The sequence below is a fragment of the Mesoplodon bidens genome (assembly GCF_964165515.1).
Source record: "Mesoplodon bidens genome assembly, contig: HAP1_SCAFFOLD_627, whole genome shotgun sequence".
Taxonomy (NCBI): Eukaryota; Metazoa; Chordata; class Mammalia; order Artiodactyla; family Ziphiidae; genus Mesoplodon; species Mesoplodon bidens.
Window position 1 is genome coordinate 64792 of NW_027672049.1, and position 9711 is coordinate 74502.

Genomic DNA, 9711 nt, shown 5'->3' on the forward strand with positions numbered 1-9711 from the left:
ATTGAAGTTTTGAACTCTACTTTTTAATGGTTGGCTTTGTTCATCACTGAATTTTTGTCTTGTCTTTTGTCTTCCCCTCCACTTTCCGAAAATTACAGGTGATGCTAGGATTCCTTTGCCTCTCGACTCCTTCCGTGTCCCAGCGTCTACTCAGGAGGCCTTAGAAACTTCCAAAGACAACCTGGGGGTCCCAGTCACAGAGCAGCGGCAGGAGTCTTTTGAAGATTTCATTGCTAGAACATATTCTCCTTCAGCAGACGTCATTTCTGGAACTGGAAGTCAAAGAAAAGAAGAGGAATTATCTAGAAATAGCAGGTCTTCTTCAGAGAAAATGAGCAAAGCAGGTGAATAGACCAAAAACTACTCTGCTAAGAAACAACCTGGGAAGGACCTGCATTCCTGCTCTGACTCACCTGTAAAGCAGAAAAGCAAAGGAATTGGGCAAAATAATTCTTTGGTTAATAAACCAATTAAAAGTGAGTCTTCGAGAAAACACATTTCTGTTAAGAAAGAGAGTAGAATAATGACTGTGTCATCAAAGACAACTAAAAGTAAACTCAGTGTACTAGAACAGTCTGAAAGTGATACTCTTGGATCTGATTGTGAATTTCAAGAAAGCATCCATACTCTATCACACCTAACATAGGTCTAAATCTTATAAAATTATGTTTTTGCCTTCAAATTTTCATAAATTACTTATGTTATTATTATAGCATATGGTGTTTTCAGTTACTTGACTGGAAGCCATTAGAGAAAGATTTTTTTATCTATACTTTTTTATTATAATGAAAGTTTGGGTGTACTTTTCCTTGTAACACTTTGCACCATTCATTCAGCTAGTGTTTACTGAGGGCTTCATATGTACAGTACTTTTCTGGGTGCTGTTGCTTTCAGCAGTGAACAAAATAAAGCCTTTACTCTCCTGGAACTAGCACTCTGTGGTGGCAGAAAACATAAACAACAAAGCAGGCTAAGGGTTAAAAAGAGATGGGAATAATAAATGGAATAGTTTTACCATTTGGTTAAACATCAAACTATTATATAAATCACACGGCCAGAAGCCATTGACATATTTTAATTCATAATAACCAGAGAGCCTCAAACATTTACCAAGGCACTTAACCGTGTTTATGGATTACAGCAACGCTCTGAGGTAGGGAACTCTTACCATCCCCATTTTATAGATGAACAGTCTGAGGAGACATTATGTGAGTTGCCCAGAATTACACAGCTATAAGTAAGTGGGAAGTTGCAATGTGACCCGAACCCATGCTCTTTTTTTTTTTTTTTAATGTATGGACTTTATTATCTTTCATTTGTTTCTGATTTATGTGAATTTTTTCTTTAAAGATTTTTTCTGCTGTCAACCATTTTTAAAGTGTTTATTGCATTTGTTACAGTATTGCTTCTGTTTTATATTTTGGTTTTTTGGCCTCAAGGCATGTGGGATCTTAGCTCCCCGACCAGGGATTGAACCCTCACCCCCTCCTTTGGAAGGCAAAGTCTTAACCACTGGACCACCAGGGAAGTTCCCCTTATGTGACTATTTTTCTGGCAATTTTTTTAAATTTTATTTTTTATTGACATACACTTGAATTACAGTGTTGTGTTAATTACTGCTGTACAGGAAAGTGACTCAGTTACACATTTATGTACATTCTTTTTCATATTCTTTTCCATTACGGTTTATCACAGGATATAGAATATAGTTCCCTGTGCTGTACAGTAGGAACTTTTTGGGTTTTTTTTAAATACATGCACTTTTTAAAAATAAATGCATGTATGTATTTATTTTTGGCTGTGTTTGGCCTTTGTTGCTGCACGCGGGCTTCCTCTAGTTGAGGTGCACATGCTTCTCATTGTGGTGGCTTCTCTTGTTGCAGAGCACGGGCTCTAGGTGCCTGGACTTCAGTAGTTGTGACATCCGGCTTAGTTGCTCTCTGGCATGTGGGATCTTCCCGGACCAGGGCTTGAACCCATGTCCCCTGCATTGGCAGGCGTATTCTTAACCACTGCGCCACCAGGGAAGTCCCATGTAGGACCTTTTTGTTTATCCATCCTGTATATACACCAGTTTGCATCTGCTAATCCCAAACTCCCAATCCAACCCTCTCCCACCCCCTCCTCCTTGGCAACCGCCAGTCTATTCTCTATGTCCCTGTTTATGTTTCTGTTCACACATAGGCTGTAACCAGGCTCTTAATTACTTTGTTATCCTGTTCCCTTGTTAAGAAGGGTTTAAGGAAGGCACTGAGAGAGAAGCCAGTGACCAGTATAAGTGCAAAAACAGTGGGGCTGTCAGAAAGCACACCTGTCTCCTTTCCCCATCGTGAGCAGAATTTTTAAATGGCAGAGTATGTGAGAGTATGTGATGACACATCTCTGGATTAAATTATGTCTCCCTGGTAAAACATGTACACGTAAGTCTTTAGTTCAATCAGAGTGAAAGGTGAGATCAGAGAAAAGCTGGAGTGTCAGATTTCTTGTAGAAGGTCCTGCCTGATTGTTACTAAGAGGGCTACTACAGTACTAGTTAGTTCATTAGCCATGGGTTGAGTGTTAGAGGAGTGAAACAATGAGCAAGATGTAGTGTTGGCCCTCTAGCAGTGGAGTGAGAGGGGAAGACGCACAGCAGATGTCTCATCCTGCACGTGACCTGCTGTGACGGGCATATTCAGGGCGTTTAGTCAGTGTGGAAGAAGAGGGGGAGCCGTGAGGCAAAGAAAAGTCATCAAAAGAGGCAGTCCCTAAGCTAAGTCTTAAAGGACTCGTGAGAAACTGGTGAGTCACCCGGTGAAAGGCAAGGATACTCAAGGCAGAGTGGACAGCGGAAGTCCAGAGCCTTGAGTGTCCGAGGGGTGTGTTACAGAGCCACAGGCACAGGCTCTGGAGGATCAGTGCAGTGTCCCCAGGCAGCGGCAAGTGCCCCTAAAGGAGGCAGCGAGGAGGAGGAGAGCAGGTCTTAACCATCCATGTGCGTGGAGCTGGTTTCCTCAGAAAATAGCTAAGAATGGAAAGGACAAGTTCGGGTGGCATTTTAGACCACTGACGTCAGTATGGGTGAGGAATCTGAAGAAGCCTGGAGATAATTATGCCCCACTCTTCTGAGGAGCAGTGCTTTATATTTTCAAGTGGGATTTTCACGCTGCCACCTCCTCTCCTGTCCCTACTGAAAGGTTTATAGGCCGGCAGAAGGGAGAACCTGGCTTAAGTAAAGTTAATCAGGTTTCTTTACTGTACAGCTTCTCGGGGCTGCTGTAGGCTAATGTTCATTCTGGATCGTCACAGCAGGCGTATGGTACACAGCCATCCTCAAAGCTATTTGACCCTAGAGTCCTTTTCGAATAGAATGTCTAACAACTGGTTCCACCGAACAGCAATTTCGTAACTTCTAGACCAGGTAATAGCAAGAAGAAAGGGGTCTGAAGTAAGGTATAAATGAAGGGAGGAAATAAGTTCTAATTGTATTTAGGAAATTACCAGCAAGACTTGACCTTGGGAAGTAAGGAAGAAGTAGGAGGCGGAGGCTGAACCCCCATCTGTGTGACTAAGGTTGGGTGGTGGTATCATTGAGTTTGGAAATAGGGGATAAAGAACTGAAGTGGGGAAAAGACTTTAGCTCTGGACATGTAGAATTTTGAAGCACCTGTAGAATTCAGAAGACAAACTGGTAGATAACTGGACATGCACGTGAAGACATGGAGAGATAAAAATTTGAATGTCCTCAGCACATAGCAGCAGTCATTAAAATCATGAAAATGGATGAGATTTCAGAGAATTGTGAGCACTGACAACGTTTAAGTGATAAGCAGAGAAAGAATTCTGGGAAGGAGAGAGGTGATAGAGATTCAAGAAGGAGGAAGGAGATGCCAGCGTCGTCCTTCAGAGACTGTGAGTGTCCATTGGATTTGGGCAGTTAGGTCCCCAGTGACCTGAGAGCAGTGCAGGGAAGTGGTGGACAAAAAGCCAGATGGCAAGAAACTGAGGGTGTAGGGCTGCCTGTCGGGGCCAGGCGGGGCTAGTGAGGACAGTGGGAATAGGCTGCTCTCAAGGAGTGTGGATGAAAAGAGAAAATAATGAGCAAAAAAGAATTTTTTTAGAATGAGAAGGACTTCTATTTTATATGTTGAAATGAAGGAACCAATAAAGGAGATCCTGAAGATGTAGATAATAATTTAGAGAATTGGGGAAACACGGACATATGAATAAGAAAAAAACCTTGCACAGTATATAAAAATCACTTGTATCCTTCGAGCTGGATGGATACTGGTAAGTTTGGGAGGAAATAAAGGTAAGAAGAGATAGAAGTTAAAGAAGTTTATACTGATAGCCTCACTTTTCTTTGACAAAGATTTTTCAGAGACACATATATACACATACATAATTACCGTTTGAAAATTCTTTCATAGTTACATGTTTTATTAATCACGTCTGAGAAAAGTCACTGATTTTCATTTTGTACAGCATTATCTTGTAAGGACAAGATACAGTGACAACTTCCATGCTTTTTGCATATCAGAGCGGACACTGAAAGTATCTGCATAATTGAATTTTCACTTCTTATTTGTAATAAGTTTATCCTTAGGAGGATACTTTCATAGTGTTTGATCACAGATGAGTTTGGGCATTGCTATCACTCAATAATGTTAAGCATCTGTCAGGTTCTCTCCTATACTATATATTCATTTTTTGTCCGTTAAGCAAATATTTATTGGCGGCCTGTGGGAATAAAATACACCTAGGTCCTCTTTCCTTGGTATATTCACAAAAGCCTCTGAAACTAAATTTCCAAGTCAGGCCATACTAAGGCCTGGCATAATAAGTTTTCGTTGTTAACAGTTTTTTTGTGTTTGTGGGGGTTTTTTGTTTTTATTTTTTTGAAGCAAGAATAAGACACTGTCTTAACTCAGTAGTTGTCCATTCATTAATAAGTCAAAGAAGACATTGATGAAGCATGGTATTTTGAATATCCTTTCCACAGAATAGGTAATGGGCCATCCTGAAACTCTGGTGAGATGCTTATCATTTTCAGATTTTGGAGTGGCTGAGAAAACCCTATTACACCTTGAATTATCACTAGAAACATGAATTCAGCCAAATAAAAACAGTGCCTCTGCCTACTGAGGTGGTCAATTTCCATCTCAACAAAAGTGACCATTTCTCCTTTAGATTAAAATCAAGAAAATCCCCTCTGTCCAGGATGCAATAATGGGGTGCCCGAAAGAGGAAAACTGAAGCTATTCCCTCTTTACACCTGAACAGTGAATTCATTCTGATATCAAATATTTGTTATGATTATGTTATGACCAGGTGCTTTATTATTTAGAGATCAAGTTACTGTTCATTCTTTTTTTTTTTTTAAATTTATTTTTACTTATTTATTTATTTTTTGCGGTACGCGGGCCTCTCACTGTTGTCTCTCCAGTTGCAGAGCACAGGCTCCTGATGCGCAGGCTCAGCGGCCATGGCTCACGGGCCTAGCCGCTCCCCGGCATGTGGGATCTTCCCGGACCGGGGCACGAACCCGCGTCCCCTGCATCGGCAGGCGGACTCTAAACCACTGCTCCACCAGGGAAGCCCTGTTAATTCTTGGTAAGTAAGAAAAATCCACGTTTTAGGACTCTGAATAGTAACTTTATATATATATTATATACATATAAAAAAAATAAATATGTATATTATATGTAATATATATTCCATCTATTCAACGAAATTGTAACTTCCATCATCTCTTACGAATGATGAACTGTATTCACTCTTTGGAAAGGGCTTATAGGGAATTAAAGTCTCCATATACTTTTTATATAAGACTGTGGAAACCAAATTCTCAACTGGGAGCAAACTTAGGTTTTGCTATGAAGGTTTATGCTTGCCTGGCCTTAGAGGGGTAGGCCAGGAACTCAAGTTTTTTTCCTCTAAGTTACTTTCATTGATGCCACCCTGAAAAAATTTGGAGGGAGTATTTTTGAAATAGCTTTATCTCAGTAACCCTTTAAAAATGCTTCAGGGGGCTTCCCTGGTGGCGCAGTGGTTGAGAGTCCGCCTGCCGATGCAGGGGACACGGGTTCGTGCCCCGGTCCGGGAAGATCCCACATGCCGCGGAGCGGCTGGGCCCGTGAGCCATGGCCGCTGAGCCTGTGCGTCCGGAGCCTGTGCTCCGCAAGGGGAGAGGCCACAACAGTGAGAGGCCCGCGTAACAAAAAAAAAAAAAAAAAAAAAAAATGCTTCAGGGTATGGGGAACATAACTGTCAAAATGTTCAAGCAACTCTTGTTGATTTAAGTGTAATTGATCAGGAGCAATACAGGAAGGAGCTGGGTACAAAAGACAAAAGGCGTGAGACTATTTCATGTATTGTTTTTGGCTTATTGTACAAAACAGAGAAAGTCATACATTCACGCAGCCAAGGTCCCCTACTGTTCTCTCCTTTTAGTAGAAATAAAAGAGAGCTCATTTCTCAATAGCAGCATTCTATCCTTAAGTGGGTACACAGTGATATTCTGATGGTCTCTGGAGCAGAGAATAATTCCGTGGCAGCTCTGACCTCCAGTCACCGGGTTCTCTGTAACTTAGTCTTTCATGGCCAAGGACTATAATCATTATTTCGATTTATATTTAGCATCTCAAAATGGAAAGGATTCCATGGACAACAAAACAGGAAGTGATTTCATGAAGTGTTTTAGTATGGATAAAACAATAAACTATAAAAATACAAATCATCAGTGAAGCTTTTTCTTTCCGGAGAACTATATTCAGAAATTAATGTAAGCCTCTAAGGTGCGCATGTGTGTTTTTTCACCCATGATCATGGTTGTATGTGTGTGCATCCCACTGGTACAGGAGACATGCAAAATGATATCAGATTTGTACTGGTTTCTCCCAAGAACTGTGTGCTCGCAGGGTTCGTTCAGGAAGGTGAGTGTCCTACCACCACATCACAGTCGTATCTCATCACCTTCGGCAGGAACAGTTGACACTTTAACCTCACATGCAGGCTTATTAAGTTAGTATTACTCATCAGAACTTGCTTACTAATAAAACAAGCTGAATTAGCCACTGCAGAATCATATTTGGAAATTCAATGACAATTTTACATTTTTAATAAAGGCCCAGAAATATTATTTCAGAGCAGGTGGTACAGAAAACTGTGGTCAAATTTGACATTCATTAATCATTGAAGTGTGGAACGTGACAGGTGAAAATTGATATTGATTTCTTTCCTCTAATATTTGGAAGAGTTCTAACAGGTAAATCAAATGAGATAACAAGACATATCAAGTCTCACTCATTTCTATGATCACATCCTCCCCACATATCACTCCTTCACCTGCCATGTTTTGAATAATTCAATGCCCATAGTCTTTCCAGTCCAGTGTATTATAAGACACACTCAAGCTGGGTTTCCATCATATTAGACTGAAAGCTGAACATTTTAGGAAGGATTATTTAAAACCAAATGCGTCTTGAGCCCAACAGCCTTTGAAACCAAACAATCCTGGGAGTTCAGTTGGATTCAGAAAATTCAGTAATCCTATTTGATGTATGTTAACCATATCAATATTAACAACCTTCTGCTGGATTTCAGCACTGATTTGAGAGCTGAGTTACTACTGGTCTTGTATTTTACCTAGTTGTGAAAGCACTGAGAGAGTTGTTCTTGGGTTGAACTTGACCTGCCTCTGGGAATGCTCTCTGTTCTATCCATCTTGAAAAGCTTTATTCAAGTGCATTTCTCTGCCTGCCTTCTCTTCACTTGCACCCCTTGGGAAAACGAAAGATGCTCAAATATAGATGTAAACACTGCAGGTGCTCTGCTTGGCAATGGTGTCTTTCAGCTTCCCAATAAAAAATTATATTGCTGACCACCCATTTGACTGAAAAGTGACTCATTTTACTGACAGATATCTGGATTGAGATGCCAAAAGAAATAGGTCATTTCAAATTTCCTTTTTAAGTCATAGCTTTGTGTTGCAACACTACTTGTTCAAAACTTAGATCATGAAGGTTCCTTCCTATGACCTCCAAATAATTAAAATGTTCTTCAATACGCTATATAAAAAGCAAGCAGAGGGGCTTCCCTGGTGGCACAGTGGTTGGGAGTCCGCCTGCCGATGCAGGGGACACGGGTTCGTGCCCCGGTCCGGGAGGATCCCACATGCCGCGGAGCGGCTGGGCCCGTGGGCCATGGCCACTGGGCCTGCGCGTCCGGAGCCTGTGCTCCGCAACGGGAGAGGCCGCAGCAGTGAGAGGCCCGCGTACCGCAACAACAACAACAACAAAATAAATAAAATAAAGCAAGCAGAATATTCCTAATTATCATCTTTCTCTTGAGTCATATAGTTCTTGTAATTTCAAGGAAGAGAAACTCAAATGTAAAGTGTTACAATAGCCAAGCATACCAGCACTATTATCTATCCATTCAGCAATTTTCTCTGCCAAGTCACTCTGAACCTTAGACTACTGAGGATGTCTTCTTAATTAATTTTTAAAGTTCTCCTCTTTTGAGTTAAAAATTGGTCACAATTTTATAAGTAAAATTAAAGAAAAATACCAAAGAGAACATCTGAGATGTTTCCATTAGGCCTTATATATATATACATAAATTTAATAGATATACATATATACATGCACTGGGATACATCTCCATCTTCTGTGTCAGTCGGACATAGGTCCATTTTCTTAGGAATAGGGAACTCCTTTCACAATGGAAGTGAGGAAATTGGCAAATGTACACCATATAAGTACTTTTGGATGGTAGTGACCAAGTTCTCAAAACACACACACACACACACACACACACACACACACTGAAGAATATCAGAACACTTAATATTTCAAAGACACAGGAAGAGAAATGCAAGTTTCCCCTAGAAAGCCTTTTGTTTCTTTTAAGTCAGAATTCTGAAAAGATGTTTTTATCAAGCCAGCTTTTTCTAACTTAACTGCATATGCAATAAAAGAGTCCTATCTTAGTCATTTTTAGGGCAAGATTTTCTTTAAGTCTCAAGAAAGTAAGCACTTGTAAATGTAAGTTTTGTATGTACATAAACCTGGCCAGGATATCCGTTGGAGGCTGGAAATCTGTTGTTGTTCCTTTTCCTTTTGTATTGAAAGCTAAGTTCCCCATTCTGAGTTCAATTTGTGAAGATCACTTTTATTTTGACAAACTCTATTAAAGTAGCCAATTCAAGGAAGACAGGTTAGTCTTCCACCTAATTACCCAGTCCAACTTTTACTCAGTGTCTTTCACCTGAGCAAAGTCTCCCCAGTCTTTCAACTGAGGATAAACCACGCAGTGTCTAAACTGAGCAAGATCTTCCCAGTGTCTTTTAAGTGAGGCTAACCCACTTGAGCAAAAGTCTTCCCAGTGTTTTTCTACCGAGGTTAAGCTCTCAGTGTTTAAACTGAGTAAAAATCTTCCCAGTGTCTTTCACTGAGGATGACCCAGGTAGTTCTTCTTGAAACCAAGTTTCAAGGATAACCTACTACTCAAGAGAAGAGTTTAACACCACTGAATAAAACTTAGGATCATCAACCAAAACTGGAGATCCAAGAACCAGGAGATACTCACCCAAATTCGTCTGGACTCTCTGAGAAAGCGGACAGGCCCAAGAAGCCTCTGCTGGTGCCAGGACTCTGGATCCTCATAGAGTTCAGGCAAAGAAGAAAAGTCTGCTCTGGGCCCCTTCATTGGTTGCCAAGACTGCTGACT

At 40.7% G+C, this 9711-nt stretch overlaps 1 long non-coding RNA gene and 1 pseudogene across 2 annotated transcripts in view; one reads left to right on the forward strand and one right to left on the reverse strand.

Moving 5' to 3' along the window:
• Positions 1–25: 25 nt before the first annotated feature.
• Positions 26–646, forward strand: LOC308610680 (centrosomal protein of 78 kDa-like; annotated as a pseudogene). The gene has a single exon. The product of its transcript is annotated as a centrosomal protein of 78 kDa-like (transcript).
• An 8401-nt stretch (positions 647–9047) lies between these two features.
• LOC308610676 overlaps positions 9048–9711 on the reverse strand; it is a 105527-nt gene continuing 104863 nt past the window's right edge. Inside the window, exon 3 of the long non-coding RNA XR_014014607.1 lies at positions 9048–9709. This is a non-coding gene — a long non-coding RNA (uncharacterized lncRNA). The remainder of the gene's footprint in view (positions 9710–9711) is intronic.